The 15987-nt window shown below is 42.7% G+C and overlaps 1 protein-coding gene and 1 non-coding gene across 2 annotated transcripts in view; one reads left to right on the top strand and one right to left on the bottom strand.

Annotated features, from left to right (window-relative positions):
• The window catches only part of EPB41L4A (erythrocyte membrane protein band 4.1 like 4A), a 283211-nt gene that overhangs the window by 25389 nt on the left and 241835 nt on the right, over positions 1 to 15987 (top strand). The window lies entirely within an intron of this gene.
• On the bottom strand, positions 5876 to 5980 carry LOC130015845 (U6 spliceosomal RNA). The gene has a single exon (XR_008791166.1). It is a non-coding gene; the product is annotated as a U6 spliceosomal RNA (small nuclear RNA).

Here is a 15987-nt window from a genome sequence, read left to right as displayed (position 1 = left end):
ATCTTGGAAGAGAGCCAGAAGCTGCAGAGATGCTTCTGGATCCCAAAGTCATCTCCAGTTGTATCTGCCTATTTAAAATTTTAGAAGTCCTGGAGTGTGTATTTGCAGCAAGATTTCATACTCTACTATGTAGCAAAGAGTACACAGCACATTTGATTGGGTTACGGTAGGAGGCAGTCAATCTCGATCCAAAATAAATAAATACATATTAGCACATACCTTCCTCTAAGGAAACTTTTTTGGATCATTTTCAACACATTATTCATAACAAAGTATTTGCTCGAGCGGGTCCAGTAACGTCTCCATCATGAGACTTTGTTGTTACTGTGTTTGGCATATCGAATACGTCACGGGTAACTTGCCAGGCTTGCCAGGCTTTGCTGTGTGGCCGAGATACTCTCAGCAGCTTGCCGGGCTCTCCGAGAGGAGTGGTGGAATCGAACTCGGGTCGGTCATGTTGGCCGCCTGCAAGGCAAATGCCCTACCCACTGTGCTATCGCTCCAGCACAACTATACAAAATAAATTATTTAGGACCTACTTTTGGGAAAGGCTTAGGTGGTGGTGGGACAATTTGAAGTAATAGTAGTAGGAAGGTATTATGGTGGTGGGATTGGTGTTGAAATATTGAATGTAACAAATTATTGGGAACAACCTTATAAAAGTAAAATAAAATTTGGGAAAGGTAAGGTAAAGGCCCTCCCGTTGATCGTCGATTTGCTCGAGCGGGCCCAGTAACGTCTCCATTGGAGACTTTGTTGTTACTGTGTCTGGCATATCGAATACTCTCGGTAGCTTGCCGGGCTCTCCGAGAGGGGCGGAGGAATCGAACTCGGGTCGGCCATATTGGCCGCTTGTAAGGCGAACGCCCTACCGCTGTGCTATCGCTCCAATTTGGGAAAAAAGAAATTAAATTGTCAATATATTTTAAAAATAAAACAAAGCAAAAAAAAGAAAGATAAATATTTACTTAGGATAGAAGAGACTATGTAACAGAGAAATGAAACATTACTTGGTCATGATAGAAGGCGAAATCCTGATGTTTGCAACTATGTGAATGATCTAGAGGGTATTTAGTGAAATAACTCAGATGGAAAAAAGACAAATACATTCTAATATCATTATGTGGTACATAAAGAAATAGAGCTTATGAGTGAGCTAAATAAAACAAAGGCAAACTTTTCGATTATAAGACCAAGAGTTGGGCACTTGGGAGGCAGCTAAAAGGGCTGGAGCACATGACCTGCATGCCCAAAGCCCAGGCTTGGTTCCTACACAGGATAGTCCTCCACAAGCCTGACTAGGATTGATCGCTGAGCACTGCTGAGTGTAGCCCCGAAACCAAAGTCTAAATCTCAGTGATGGGGAAGAACGGGGAGGATGAGTAGATCGGCTAAAGGGTTGCAATTGTATGGCAAAGGATAGAATGAACTTTTAGTGGTGAACTTAATGTCATATATACAGGTTTTGATTTATACCTGACATTTGTATAATGTCATAGTGTGATAGTCAATATAGATAAAATCAACACAGAATATAAGACAGTTGATAATCAAATACTGAAGTATGTGGTAGTGGTTCTGAGAGGTATAGACATTGTTATAAGAAAATATGTTTTTTGATCCAGAGTTGGGCTGGAGTGATAGCATAGCCAGAAGGGTGTTTGCCTTGCACGCGGCCAACCCGGCCGGGTTTGATTCCTCCACCCGTCTCAGAGAACCCGGAAAGCTACTGAGAGTATCTCTCCTGCACGGCAAAGCCTGGCAAGCTACCCATGACGTATTCAATATGCCAAACACAGTAACAGTAAGTCTCACAAAGGAGATGTTACTGGGACCGCTTGAGCAAATCAATGAACAACAGGAGGACAGTGACAGTGACAGTGAGCTAGAGTGATGATAGTACAGTGGGTAGGGCACTTGCCTTGCACGGTGGCTAGTCAAACCTTGATCCAAGCACTAGATATGATCCCCTGAGCCTTGCCAAGAGTGATCGCTGAGCACTGAGCCAGGAGTAAACCCTGAGCATCTCTGGGTGTGGCAAAAAAATAAGAAATTTAAAAAGAAGAGAAAATATATAATTTATAAGTCAGAGCTCCTTAAGCAGGTTTCTACAAATAGTTTAGCACCAGAGTCTCCTGCCCCCGTGCCTGGCTGTCTTCACTGGGGCCCCTTGTAGCGGGGCTGGTTGAGTTTTCCTCCCTGCCCCGAGCAGAGCCCCAACAACCGAAGACCTCTGGAACCCAGCCACAGCCATGCTCAAGACCACTCTCCACATGCTCGGACGAGCCTCACACATGAAGGAACCGGCCCTGGAACCCAGGTGTGCGGAACCTGGGACTGAGATCTCCAAGCCTGTTTGGATCAGAACTGAACCTCCTCCACCCAGATCCCCCGTCTTCCAGTAGCTAGACAGTTACACCCACCAACTGCCCCGGTGCTGTGTAATCCTATGAATGGCCAAGATCCAGAGACTGTAAAACCAAGCTCCTGGTTGTCTAGTTCTTGCTCTTGGAGAACCAAGCAGGCTACTAAGAGTATCCTGCCCGCATGGCAGAGTCTGGCAACTCCCCATGGTGTATTCAATATGCCAAAATCCAGTAACAATGATGGGTCTCATTGCCCTGACACTGAAAGAGCCTCCAAGGTGGCAATCTTGCTAAAATCTCAGGGCTAGGATGAATGGAGACGTTACTGGTGCCTGCTCGAGCAATTTGATGAACAATGGGGTGACGGTGTCAGTGACAGTGAAGTCAAAGTGGGTTTAACTAAGAAATATGTTTTAGAAAAAGTAAACACAGGTTCACTTTCAGAAAAGTAATACAGGTTTAAAACATTTAGACCAGCTGTGTTTGAGATTCAAACTTTTATCAGGTTCTAGATAGGTAATAAGGTACATGTACCATCCATTCATCATGCAGTAGTATCTCTTAGCAGGTACCAGAGCACTGGCTCATCACTGGAGCAATCACAGTAAATGGAGTTAAACAGAGACTGTGTGTAGTCTTATGCCAATTTATGAAAGATTTTTTTCTGTATTAATTATCTATTTCAATTAATAAGTTACACCCAAAATTTAGCACTTTAAATAACAGAGCAATTATTGCCCACAGATTCTGGGGTTCCAGAATTTAGCTGACTAATTCTGGTTCAGGGTCTCTTGGGAGACTGCAGCCAAGCTGTGCTTGGGGTGTTGCTGGGGCTGGTGGGTGTCTGAGTGAACTCACATGGATGTTAGCAGTCCCCATGTTGGGCCTCTAGAGCATGTGAGTCAAGACCAGTGCCTGCAGTGGAAACCAGTCTCTTGAGAGCACCCATTGGCATGAAGGGCATAATAACCTTGGCATGATAAAAGACTGTCTGAGAGTTGCTACCGGCGGGCAGGGTCAGTGGGAATGCTGAAGATGGACCACCATATTCTTCACAGGAGTTCTGCATCAAGCAGGTAACAACGTCCAGTTTCACATCTCTTGGCATTTTGGATTGTTAAAGAGATTGTGGATTGATTTCTGTATGCTTTGGGCTCTGTACAGGGCTGGTTTGAGGATGGCTGAGAACTCTGAAGATGGTCGTGGATGCAGGATGGCATGAGCACACAGACAAGAGCTTGCTGAGGAAGGTCAGTGCTTGAGGAGCAAGTTCACAGACCCTTGTGCCAGCCTGGACTTGGCTTTGGGCCAAGGAGGTGAACTCCATACATTTTGAGCCACCTTGAGTAGAATTTTGCTTTGAAAAAATAATAGAGAAAACTCAGTGCTTGCTGAGAATATTTGCTATTGAGGCACTAAGGAAGGCGACCTGGTCTCAGCCTTGTGTCTAGATACTGCTCTAGACGCTTTGTTCCCTGCTTAGGCAGGTTAGGATTTTGGAGAGTTCTTTTGTATTTAAATAGGTGCTTATGTTATTTCATCCATGTTACAGGCACGAGCTCAAAGGAAACCAGTGAGAAAACATGAAGACTTTTAAGGTGATGCCACAGTATTAATTAGTACTTGAGGCTTTATCACGTTCTAACTAGAGACCTTCAACAAGTTTCTTACCTCAGTGCCACATCTCTTCATCCCTGATGTGAGGATAATAGTCTATATTTTACGGATTGCTATGAGGGTGGAAGAAAAGGTTTAGTAAATAGAACCTAGTACGTGAAAACATGACAACAAATAAGTATTAGATATTACTGTTATGTAGCCATATAATTAAGCCTTTATGAGAGATTAAAGAAGAGTAAACTGATGAGTTAATATTCTCAGACAGTTTGAAACAGTGACAAAGCAGTTTTCCTTCCTTTGAGGGATGTTCAGTGGCAGTAGTGCCGGCCAGGTCCATGTAGGCTTCAGCTCGTCTGTGCTCTGGCACAGCCCAGTGGCTCTGCTCTTCAGGACCCAGTGCCACAGGGGTGTGGGGTTTCCATGCATATCACTGCAGCCAGGGTATGGGCCAGATATTACAGTGACAGCAGTGTCAACAGCAGTCAAAGGGGAGGACAGGGTGATAGGCTGTATCGTATTTGTGTTTGCTGACTTGAAAACTGGTTTTGGGTGTTGGACAGGGATTATTTTGGATGAGCCGCTTCTTCCCCCACCATGAATAATATCCCTCCCACCCCCCCATCCCACCCTGCCTCTGTGGTAGGGCATTCCCTTTTGTTCTCTCTCTCCTTTTGGGTGTTGTGGTCTGCAAAAGAGGCATTGAGTGGCAAACATGTTCAGTCCATAGTCTACTTTCAACATGCATCTCCCCTCCTGGGAGGATCCTCCAAACACCCTTTATTTGGTGCTCCCTTCTCTATCTGAGCTGCCCTTTCCCCTAGAATGCCCGGCTGGCCTCTAAGCTATGGAGTAATCCTCCTGGTGCTGATCTCAGCTATACTTGGTATTAATCTCATATTTTGTTACTTTATATCCCCCAGATGAATGCAATCTTTCTATGTCTGTCCCTCTCTTTCTGACTCATTTCGCTTAGCATGATACTTTCCATGTTGTATCACTTGTATGTAAATTTTATGACTTCATCTTTTCTAACAGCTACATAGTACTCCATTTTGTAGATGTACCAAAGTTTCTTTAACCAGTCATCTGTTCTTGGGCATTCAGGTTTCTTCCAGTTTCTGGCTATTGTAAAGAGTGCTGCAATGAACAAACAAGTGCAGATGTCACTTCGACTATACATTTTTGCCTCTCTGGCATATATTCCCAGGAGTGGTATTGCTGGGTCAAATGGGAGCTCAATTTCTAATTTTTTGAGAATCATCCATACTGTTTTCCAGAAGGGCTGAACCAGTGGACATTCCCACCAACAGTGAAGGAGTGTCCTTTTCTCGCCACATCCGTGCCAGCATGGGTTGCTTTTGTTCTTTTGAATGTGGGCCAGTCTCTGAGGTGTGAGATGGTATCTCATTGTGGTTTTGATCTGCATCTCCCTGATGATTAATGATGTAGAGCATTTTCTCATGTGCTTTTTTGCCATTTGGATTTCTTCTTTGAGAAAGTTTCTGTTCATTTCATTGCCCCATTTTTGGATGGGGTTGGATGTTTTCTTCTTGTGGATTTTAACCAGTATTTTGTATATCCTGGATATCAACCCCTTGTCAGATGTGTATTCGGCAAATATCCTTTCCCATTCTGTAGACTGTCTTTGTATTTTGGTCACTGTTTCTTTGGAGGTGCAGAAGCTTCTTAGTTTAAGATAGTCCCATTTATCTATCTCTGTTTTCACTTGCTCAGTCAGTGGCGTGACATCTTTGAAGATACCATTAGCTTCAATGTCATGGAGGGTTTTGCCGACTTTGTCTTCAATGTACCTTATGGTTTCTGGTCTGATGTTGAGGTCTTTAATCCATTTTGATCTTACTTTTGTACACGGTGTTAGGCAGATTTCTAAAAATATGGAACGCTTCACGAATTTGCGTGTCATCCTTGTGCAGGGGCCATGCTAATCTTCTCTTTATTGTTCCAGTTTTAGTATATGTGCTGCCGAAGTGAGCCATTTGTACTTCTTCTTTGAGGAAGTTTCTTTCATCTCTTCTCCACAGTTTTTGATGGGGTTGGATTTTTTTTATTGTTTCCCAGTGCCCATCTGATAAGGGGTTTAAATCAAACCCCTTATCAGATGGGCACTGGGAAACTTGATATAAACCTCTTATCAGAAGGGTATCGGGCAAATAATTTTTCCCAATCCGTGGACTATCTCTGTACTTAGATCACTGTTTATTTTGAGGTTTCTTCTGAAACTTCTTAGTTTAATATAGGCTCATTGGTTTACCTTTGCTTCCACTGGCTTCATCTTTGAAGATACCTTTAGCTTCAACATCATGGAAGGTTTTGCGTACATTTTCTTCCATGTTCCTTATGTATTTGGATCTGATGCTGATGTCTTTAATTCATTTTAATCTGGCTTTTGTGCATGGCATTAGACAGAGGTCTGAGTTCATTTCTTTTTGCACATAACTGTCCAGTTTTTCCAGCACCACTTTCCTTGCTACACTTTATATCTTGCTCCCTTATCAAAAATTAAATGATTATATATTTGAGAGTGTGTCAGGTTATTCAACTTTATTTCATTAGTCTCTGGTTCTATGTTTATTCCAATACCATGCTGTTTTAATTACTACTGCTTTGTAGTACAGTTTGAAGTTAGGGAAAGTGATGCCTCCCATCTTCTTTTTTCTAAGGATTGCTCTAGCCATATGAATTTCAGGAGTTTTTGATCAATTTCTTTGAAAAATGTCATGGGTATTCTTTCAGGGACCACATTGAACCGGTATAATGCTTTGGAAATATTGCCATTTTGACAATGTTAATTCTCTGCATTCATGAGCAAGGGATGTGTCTCCATTTCCTTATGTATTCTTTTATTTCTTTCAGCAGCACTTTGTAGTTTGCTTTATACAGGTCCTTTACTTCCTTAGTTATGCTGATTCTGAGGTACTTGATTTTCTGAGGCATGATTGTGAATGGGATTTTTTTTAAATAAGACTTTCTTCTCTTTCATTATTTGCACATAGGAAAGCCATGGACTTTTAGGTACTGATTTTTAAGCTGCCACTCTATTACACCAATCTATCGTTTCTAGAATCTTTTTTGTAGAGACTTTAGGGTTCTCTTAGTATCATGTCACCTCTAAATATTGAGAGCTTGACTTCTTCCTTTCTTATCTGTATGCTCTTAATATCTTTTTCTTCCCTAACTGATATGGCAAGTACTCCCAGTACTATAGTGAATAGTAGTGGTGAGAGTGGATATCCTTGTTTTGTCCCTGATCTTAGAAGAAAGGCTTTTAGTTTTCTCCCTTCAGAATGATGATTGCTGTGGGCTTATGGTAGATGGCGTTGACTATATTGAGGAAAATTCCTTGAACACTGATTTTGTTGAAACTTTTCATCAACTGGTGCTGGATCTTGTCAAATGCTTTCTCTGCATATGTTGTGATATGATCATATGATTTTTATCTTTTTTTATCAACATGATGACTTATGTTGATTGATTTGAGAATGTTAAACCATTCTTGCATCCCAGAATGAATCCCACTTGGTCATGGTGTATGATCCTTTTTGATGAGACGTTGGATTCTGTTTGCTAGTATTTTGTTGAGGATTTTTGCATCTGTGTTCATCAGGTATATCGGCCTGTAATTTTCTTTCTCTTTTTTGGGTGCTATTTCTGTCTACTTTTGGTATCAGTGTGATATATGCCTCATAGAAACTTTTTAGGAGTGTTCTGTTTTTTCAATTTCTTGGAAAACCTTTAAAAGGACTGGCAATAGGTTCTCTTTAAAGGTTTGGAAGAATTCACCAGTAAATCCATCTGGACCAGGGCTTTTGTTTCTGGAAAGACTTTTGATTACTATTTCAACTTCCTTGATAGTGATAGGTCAATTCTGGTATTCCAGATCTTCTTGGTTCAGCCTTGGGAGGTTATAGGAATCCAGGAATTTGTCCATTTCTTCTATGTTCTCTTGTTTCATAGCATACAGACTCTCAAAGTAATCTCTGATGATCTTTTGAGTTTCTGTGGTTTCTGTTGTGATGCCCCCCTTTTCATTTCTGATTCGGTTTATTAGGGTTCTCTCTCTCTCTTTCTTTGTAAGTCTTGCTAGTGGTTTTTTGCTCTTGTTTATTTTCTCAAAGAACCAACTCTTGATTTCATTGATCTTTTGGATTTTTTTTTGGAACCTAGCTGCTCTAAGTTTTATTATTTCTTTACAAAAGGAGCCTGGTTTGGGTCCTTTTGTCGGTTATTTTCTAGGATCTTTTAAGCTGTGAAGACAAGCTATTTATGTGTGCCTTTTCTTCCTTCCTAATAAATGCTTGCAGAGCTCTGAACACTCCTCTTAACACTGCTTTTGCTCTATCCCACAAGTTCAAGTAGCTCATGTCCTCATTCTCATTCATCTCCAGGAATCTTTTGACTTCTTTGATTTCCTCTCGGACACAGTGGTTGTTTAGCATTAAACTGTTTAATTTCCAGGTGTTTCATTTGATTCTCTGTTTCTGTGCATGATTAACTTCTATCTTCAATGCATCGTGGTCTGGAAAGATAGCTGATACAATTTCTATCTTCTTGATTTTATTGAGGTAAGCTTTGTGACCCAGCATGTGGTCTATCTTGGAAAATGTTCCAAGTGCATTGGAGAAGAAAGTGTATTCAGCTTCGGGGGATGAAGAGCCCTGTATATAGCTACTAGTCCTCTTCTTCCATTTATTCCTTGAGGGCCAGTATGTCCTTGCTGAGTTTTAGTTTCACTGTCCTATCAAGAGGTGACAAGGCGGTGGTGAAGTCCCCAACTGCTATTGTGTTGCTACTAGCATCCTCCTTGAAGTCTATTAGCACTTATTTTAACTTTTTTGGCCCCTCATTGGATGCATATATGTTTAGGAGTGTAGTTTCTTCCTGATGTACATATCCCTTGATTATTAAGAAATGACTTTGACTATCCCTTCTAGTCTTTTTCAGCCTGTAATCTATGTTGTTGGATACTAGTATGGCCACGCTCGCTTTTTTGAAGTTGTTTGCTTGAAGAATTTTTTTCATCCTTTGATGTTGAGCCTGTGTTTGCTCTGACTATTCAAATGTATTTCTTGTAGGCACAACAATGTTAGATTCAGTTTTTTAAATCCATTTTTCCACTTTATGTCTCTTAATTGGTGCATTTAAACCATCATTTAAGCCATCTCATTGATACTGAGAGATTATTGTCATGGGGTTCTGTGCCATCTTTCTGTAGAAGTTTTTTGTGTTTGTGGGGTATGTCTTACAGTATCTTATGTATCTTATGTCTTACAGTAGATAAGATCTTACAGTATCTTATGTCTTAACTTACAGTAACCCCTTCAGTCCTTCTTTTAAGGGTGGTTTTGAGTCTGTGAAGTTCCTGAGCTGTTGTTTATCCATGAAGTAGTGTGTCATTCCTTTGAGTCTGAGTGAGAATTTATTCAATTAAAGTATTCTTGGTGAGGCATTCATTTCATTGAGTTTTTTCACTATATACTCCACTGTCTTTGAGCCCAGATAGTTTTGTTTGATAAGTTTGCTGTAAATCTAAAAGATACTCCTTTGTATGGGATTTCCTTCTTTGACCTTTCTGCTTTCAGTATTGTGTCTCTATTTATGGTATTCATTGCTCTGATCATGATATGTCTCGGAATCTTTTTATTAAGTTCTCTTTTAGCTGGTACCCTTTGGGCTCCTTGGAATCTGGATGCCTGCATACTCCTCTGGGAACTTCTCAACAATGATATCTTTTTAACTGTTACTACCTCATTTGGCTTTTCTCCCTCCTCTCAGGTACTCCAATGATTCTTATGTTGTTTCTCTTGAATTCATCCCATAAGTCTCTTACTTGCCCTTGAACTATTTTGATGTGTCTTTTCTGTCTTCTCTTGTTGTCTGTATTCTTTCTGAAGCTGATCTTCAAGCTCACTGATTCTGTCTTTGGTTGTTATCATCCTACTGTTGAAGATACCCACTGAGTTTATTATGTCATCTACTGAATATTTTACCACTCTCCACACGCATGAAGGTACTGGCAGAGGAACAAAGGCATGCGGGTCTCGGGGCTGAGATCTCCAAGCCTGCTTGGATCGGGGTTGAGCATCCTCCACCAAGATCCTCCAAATTCCAGTAGGCAGGGGTCACACCCACCAACTGGCCCCCTGGCGCCATGTAATCCCATCAACGACCAAGACCCAGAGACTATAAAACCCAGCTCCCGGAAGCATCTTATTATCTCATTCTTATTTTGGACAACCTGGCAGGCTACCGAATGTAACCTGCCCACATGGCAGAGTCTGGCAAACTCCCCGTGGTGTACCCAATATGCCAAATACCAGTAACAATGATGGGTCTCATTCTCCTAACCCTGGAAGAGCTCTTAATATGGCACTTTTTAAAAAAATCTCAGGGCTAGGACAAAGGAGACGTTACTGGTGCCTGCTTGAGGCAATCGATGAACAACAGGATGGTCGTGATCGTGATTTTGAACTGAATATTTTATCAGTGACATTTCTGTTTGTATCTTTCTTATTTCTGCTCTCATTTCTTCCACTATTTCTTTCATATCCTCTTGTACTTAACTGGATGTCCATTCTACTCTTTGAGCTACTAACCATCCTCACCGTTGTATGTCTGAATTCTTTATCAGAAAGACTGTGTATTTGGGTGTTCCCTGTTGAGGCTTCAAAGATCCACCCCTAGTGGTAGGTATCTGAATTGTTTCCCATGGTGCTGTAGTAGGATGGAGGTGGATCCCTCCAGATCACTCAGTGTCCCCCTCTCAGTGCCAGGGAGGACTATGGGTAAACTCGGCCGATGTTGGTCTCTTCCTCTTTGGTTCTCCTGTGTGACTTATGTGAGGCCTATGGTGCTTGCTTTAGGGGATGTGTTCTTTTAGATTGTTTTTGTATAGATTCTTGTGTTCACTTATTTTGGTGAGTTTTGGGAGTATTTTGATAGAATTAGATTAGTGGACACTAACAGAACCTGGCCTAGAAAAGGTCAGACCTGAACACCTGAAAACTTGCCATCAGTACTCATCAATACACTGGCTCGGCTCTTCACACGCTGCCTGTTTGAATTCAAGGTTCCGTCCCAAAGGAAAACCAGCAGGACTGCACTACTGTATAAAAAGGGAGACATCCACGACATTGGCAACTATCGCCTGATCTGCCTATTGTCTGTCATCTACAAGTTGTTCACTCGAGTCATCCTAAATAGGATTGGCAGAACACTAGATGAAGGACAACCATGCGAGCAAGCAGGGTTCCGCAAAGGATTCAGCACCATCGACCATATCCACACGATAACCAAGCTCATTGAGGTTTCTCGGGAGTTCAAGATGCCGCTCTGTTTAACATTCATTGATTTAAAGAAGGCCTTTGATTCTGTTGAGACAGAAGCGGTCATTGAAGCCCTAGCCAATCAGGGCATTCAAGCCCAATACATCAGGATCCTCCGTGAGCTGTATTGCGGATTCACTACCAGGATCTCACCATTCTACAAAGAAGTGATCGTTGATGTCAAGAGAGGGGTGCGGCAGGGTGATACCATTTCACCGAAACTCTTCAGTGCCACCCTCGAGAACATCATGCGACGACTGGAATGGGAAGGAATGGGAGTGAAAATAGATGGTCGGCAACTACACCACCTCCGCTTTGCTGATGACATTGTTTTAATAACACCAAACATCAGCCAAGCGGCACAAATGCTGGCCGACTTTGACCGTGAGTGTGGAAAGGTAGGACTACAGCTGAATCTCACGAAGACAATGTTTATGAGAAACAGCCTTGTTCCTGATGCCCCATTTGCTCTCAATGGAACGACCATCTCCGAATGCAACAGCTATGTGTACCTAGGTCGAGAGGTCAACATGACAAATGACCTGGCACCCGAGCTGCGCAGGAGGAAGAGAGCGGCTTGGAACGCCTTCAAGAACGTCGAAGAAATAGCTAAGAGGACGAAGAACCTCCGGCTCCGGGCACATCTCTTTGATTCCACTGTTCTTCCTGCATTAACATATGCCTCAGAGACCTGGGCCCTACGCAAACAAGATGAGAACGTTATTCAGGTCTCCCAAAGAAGAATAGAAAGAGCTATGCTTGGAATATCACGTTTCACTCAAATGAGAGAACGAATCCGGAGTTCTGACATCCGTCGACGATCAAGGATCAGGGACGCTGTCTCATTTGCCAAGGTGTTGAAAATCAGATGGGCTGGTCACGTAATGAGATTTAAAGACGACCGTTGGACTAGAGCTGTTACTGATTGGATTCCACGGGATGTCAAAAGACCGCGTGGCCGCCCACCTACCAGATGGTCAGACTTCTTTGTCAAGATCATGAATGATCGGTTTGAGGCCCTTCATGTTCCCAGAGCGAACAGATGCCATTGGGCTACACTAGCACGCGACAGGGACAAATGGAGACGTTACTGGCGCCCGCTCGAGCAAATCGACGACTAACGGGAAGTTAAGTAAGTGAAGTGAACATATGCCTCAGAGACCTGGGCCCTATGAAAACAGGATGAGAACGCTATTCGGGTCTCCCAAGAAGGAATCGAAAGAGCTATGCTTGGAGTATCATGCTTCACTCAAATGAGAGAAAGAATCCGGATTTCCAGCCTCCATCGACTGTCAAGGACCAGGGACGCTGTCTCATTTGCCAAGGCGTTGAAAATCAGATGGGCTGGACATGTAATTCGATTCGGAGATGACCGCTGGACTAGAGCCGTTACTGACTGGATTCCACAGGATGTCAAAAGACTGCGTGGCCACCCACCTACAAGATGGTCAGACTTCTTCGTCAAGACCCTGAACAATTGGTTTGAGGCTCTTCGTGTTCCTAGAATGAACAGACGCCATTGGGCTATACTAGCACGTGACAGGGATGAATGGAGACATTACTGGCGCCTGCTCGAGCAAATCGATGATTAATGGGAAGTCAAGTGATCAAGTGATTAGTGGACTATTGGCCTAATGTGGTTGAGGTAGATAGGCTGCCCTCATAAGAGTTTGATATAGGAGACTGAGCTATGGGTCCAATGCACTACGAGAAGGGAAATAAACTTCAGCTGCGTGAGAAACCACTGCCCTGCAGGCCACATGCCCCACCACCGGTGTACCTGTGGGGGGGAGAGGGTCGCGTGGTGCAGTTGCTGTATTACAGCCCCACTCTGGCGCACTTCTAAAACCCCAGGTGTCCCCTCTTGCCTAAGCATTAGCCTGTGGCTGCTGAGGGGCCTTCCTGCTCGCTGTTGCTGCTCATAATGCCACCTGGATTGTTTTGTTTTGATTTTGGACCACACCTGGTGGTGCTCAGGGCTTTCGTCTGGCTCTGTGCTCAAGGACCACTCCTGGCAGGTCATGAGGGACCATATGGAATGCGGGGGATTCAGTCAGGGTCTGTGGAATGGAAGGAAAGTGACTGTACTCCCTGTACTGTTGGTCCAGCCCTTCCATTCACCTTTTTAATGTCAACCTTCATGTAAAAAATTTCAGATTTTTGAAGTCATAGCTGAAAATAACCTTTGCATTTCTTTCTGGTAGCAGAATGCTTAAGAATGGGCCAGCCAGCTTTCTTGTCTGAGGTGAAATAGGTGAGTTCATTCTGGGTCTTCTCCAGCACCAGTAAAATGTTATTGGAAAACAAACAAAAGAGAAGTGGAGATTTGGTAGTCTGGCAGGATTCACTATGACAATTTATTGGAAAAGATTGAGTAAAAAATGAAAGCTTGTATTTTTTTTTTAAATTTCAGCAGTGAAGAGATTCTTAATTATGATTTAACTTTCGTGCAGATTTGAAGAACACTTCTGTGAGGATCATGAGAATCTTGATAATTTATTATTTTTCTGGATTCTTTGTGCTCTCAACCCTGAAAATTTTTCTTGTAAATTACCTTTAAGCCACTCTGTTCCCTCAGGGAGAGAAGGCCGTGCCAGTGCCATGGAAACGTCGCTATGACACAAGAAGGAGGGCATTCTCAGAGCAGCCCCATCTGGGCGGCCCCCCAGGCTCACAGCAGATCAGTCGCCTTGGGTGACAGATTTTCTTTGTGAATGGTGTTGGGAACACCTGCAGTCTGAGTATTTTCAGTTTAAAAATACTTGTTTTATTCTCTTAGTGGAAAATGTACAACGTGTGTGTGTGTGTGTGTGTGTGTGTGTGTGTGTGTGTGTAAAATAGATGACCTACAATTTAAATATAATTTAAATATTCAGTTCAGTTATATTTAAAATTAAATCAGATGATTAACTGCTCTCTAGAAAACTAAAGATTGTTTCAAATTTTAAAGGTTGTTTAAAAAAGAGCAGTATTTTCTGCCCCAATACGTGTTTTCCCAATGGATGGAAATCAGAACTGAAAACAGATAAGCATTTTCAACAAGATATCATCTGCTCTACTTTGGGAAGTAAGGAAGATGCTTGCAAGTGTGGAGCTCAGGTTTGGCTTGCACAGGACCCTGAGTTTGGTCCTGGCAGAGGAATCCTCGTGGCTCTGCAGAACCAGCACAGGGCAGGGCCTTCCCTGCAGGCCTCAGGATGACCACTGTGGCCCCATACAGACTTTTTTTTATTTGGAAAATTCCATTACAAATTAATTTTATGGTTTTTTTTTGTTGTTGTTGATCAATTGTATTAAAAACATTTCAGGTACCTATTTTTGTGTTTTATTTATTTTTTAAAGTATAAATAAATTTAAAAAGTATAAATATTCATTTATTCCCTTATTATGGCGGAAATTGAACCCGGGGCCACATGCCCTCACTAGAGCATTGTCCCCAGCCCCAAGCCCCAGCCCCAGCCCCAAGCCTGCTCGGGACTTTAAAATGCTTCTGATTTGGCACCATGGAGATGCTGACCAGGACCCAGAGGTCCCCTCAGGGAGAAGAGGTGATTTTTTTGAACTGTGAGTATCTCCCACTGCTGATGATTTTCTGCTTGCTATGGTCCAGCACTCTGAGCTGACCGCCGGCACACTTCCAGGGGGAGCCCAGAGGAGAGCCCCGGCTCTGGTTTTCTCATGTACATGCAGAGCTAGGAATTTTGTACTTTCTACAGGTAGGGAAGCAATACAACTCCCAAACAGCATTTCTGGGGCTGGAGAGAGAGCACAGCGCAGCCAGCCCAGGCTCCATCCTAGAACCAGAGTCTCCTGAGCCTGTCAGGGATGAGCAGAATCAGGAGTGAACCTTGAGGACTGCCTGGTGTGGCCCCCAAAACCAACCTTCCCACCAGGGAAAAAAAAATTCTTGCAAAATGCAGTTTCCCCTCACAGTTAATACTTCCTGTCCCCGTAGCATCAGAATGAGGAACAGAGGCAGCCATGGCCAACTGACTTGATAGCTAGCCTTTTCCCCAGGTTTGGGTCATTTGGCAGCACTTCTTCTTTCTCCTCCTCCTCCTCCTCCTCCTCTTCTACTTTCTCCTTCCTTCTACCTCTTCTGGCTTTGCCCTCAGGGGTCACTCTGGCAGGGCTCAGGGACAGAGCTCAGGCTACACACAGGGCAAAGACTCTCCTGCTGTGCTGACTTTCGGGGCCTCTCAAAGCTACTTTGGATTAGACCACTGCAGCACAGGGAAGAGGAGTAGGCCACCAAGATCACAAATATTTAGAAACACTTGTCATTTCATTTATTTATTTTGGTGTCTGGGCCACACCCTCAGTGCTCAGGGCTTACTTCTGACCCTGTGCTCAGGGATTGCTGGATGATATGGAAGTTCTCTTCCTATTTTTTTGAGAAATCTTCTTTTTGATTGGGTCTTAAGAAGAGTAAAATAATACAGCTAAGCTAGAATTATTGTTATTGTTTTTATTTTATTCTTCCTGATTTTAATGAGCATATGACATTACCATAAATTATTCTTATTAATTTGATAAGGAAAATATGAAACTTTGTTTTTTGCTCCCCAGTTTGTTAAGGTTAAATTTTTGTAATATTTATTGGGTTATTGAACTTTTTTGTAATTTAAGCAAAAGTTTCAGACTACTTTATTATGGTA

The sequence above is a fragment of the Sorex fumeus genome, unplaced genomic scaffold, assembly GCF_029834395.1.
Source record: "Sorex fumeus unplaced genomic scaffold, SorFum_2.1 ptg000131l, whole genome shotgun sequence".
In the NCBI taxonomy this organism is placed as follows: Eukaryota; Metazoa; Chordata; class Mammalia; order Eulipotyphla; family Soricidae; genus Sorex; species Sorex fumeus.
The sequence above is the reverse complement of the archived record's forward strand: the minus strand, read 5'-3'. Positions and strand labels throughout refer to the sequence as shown.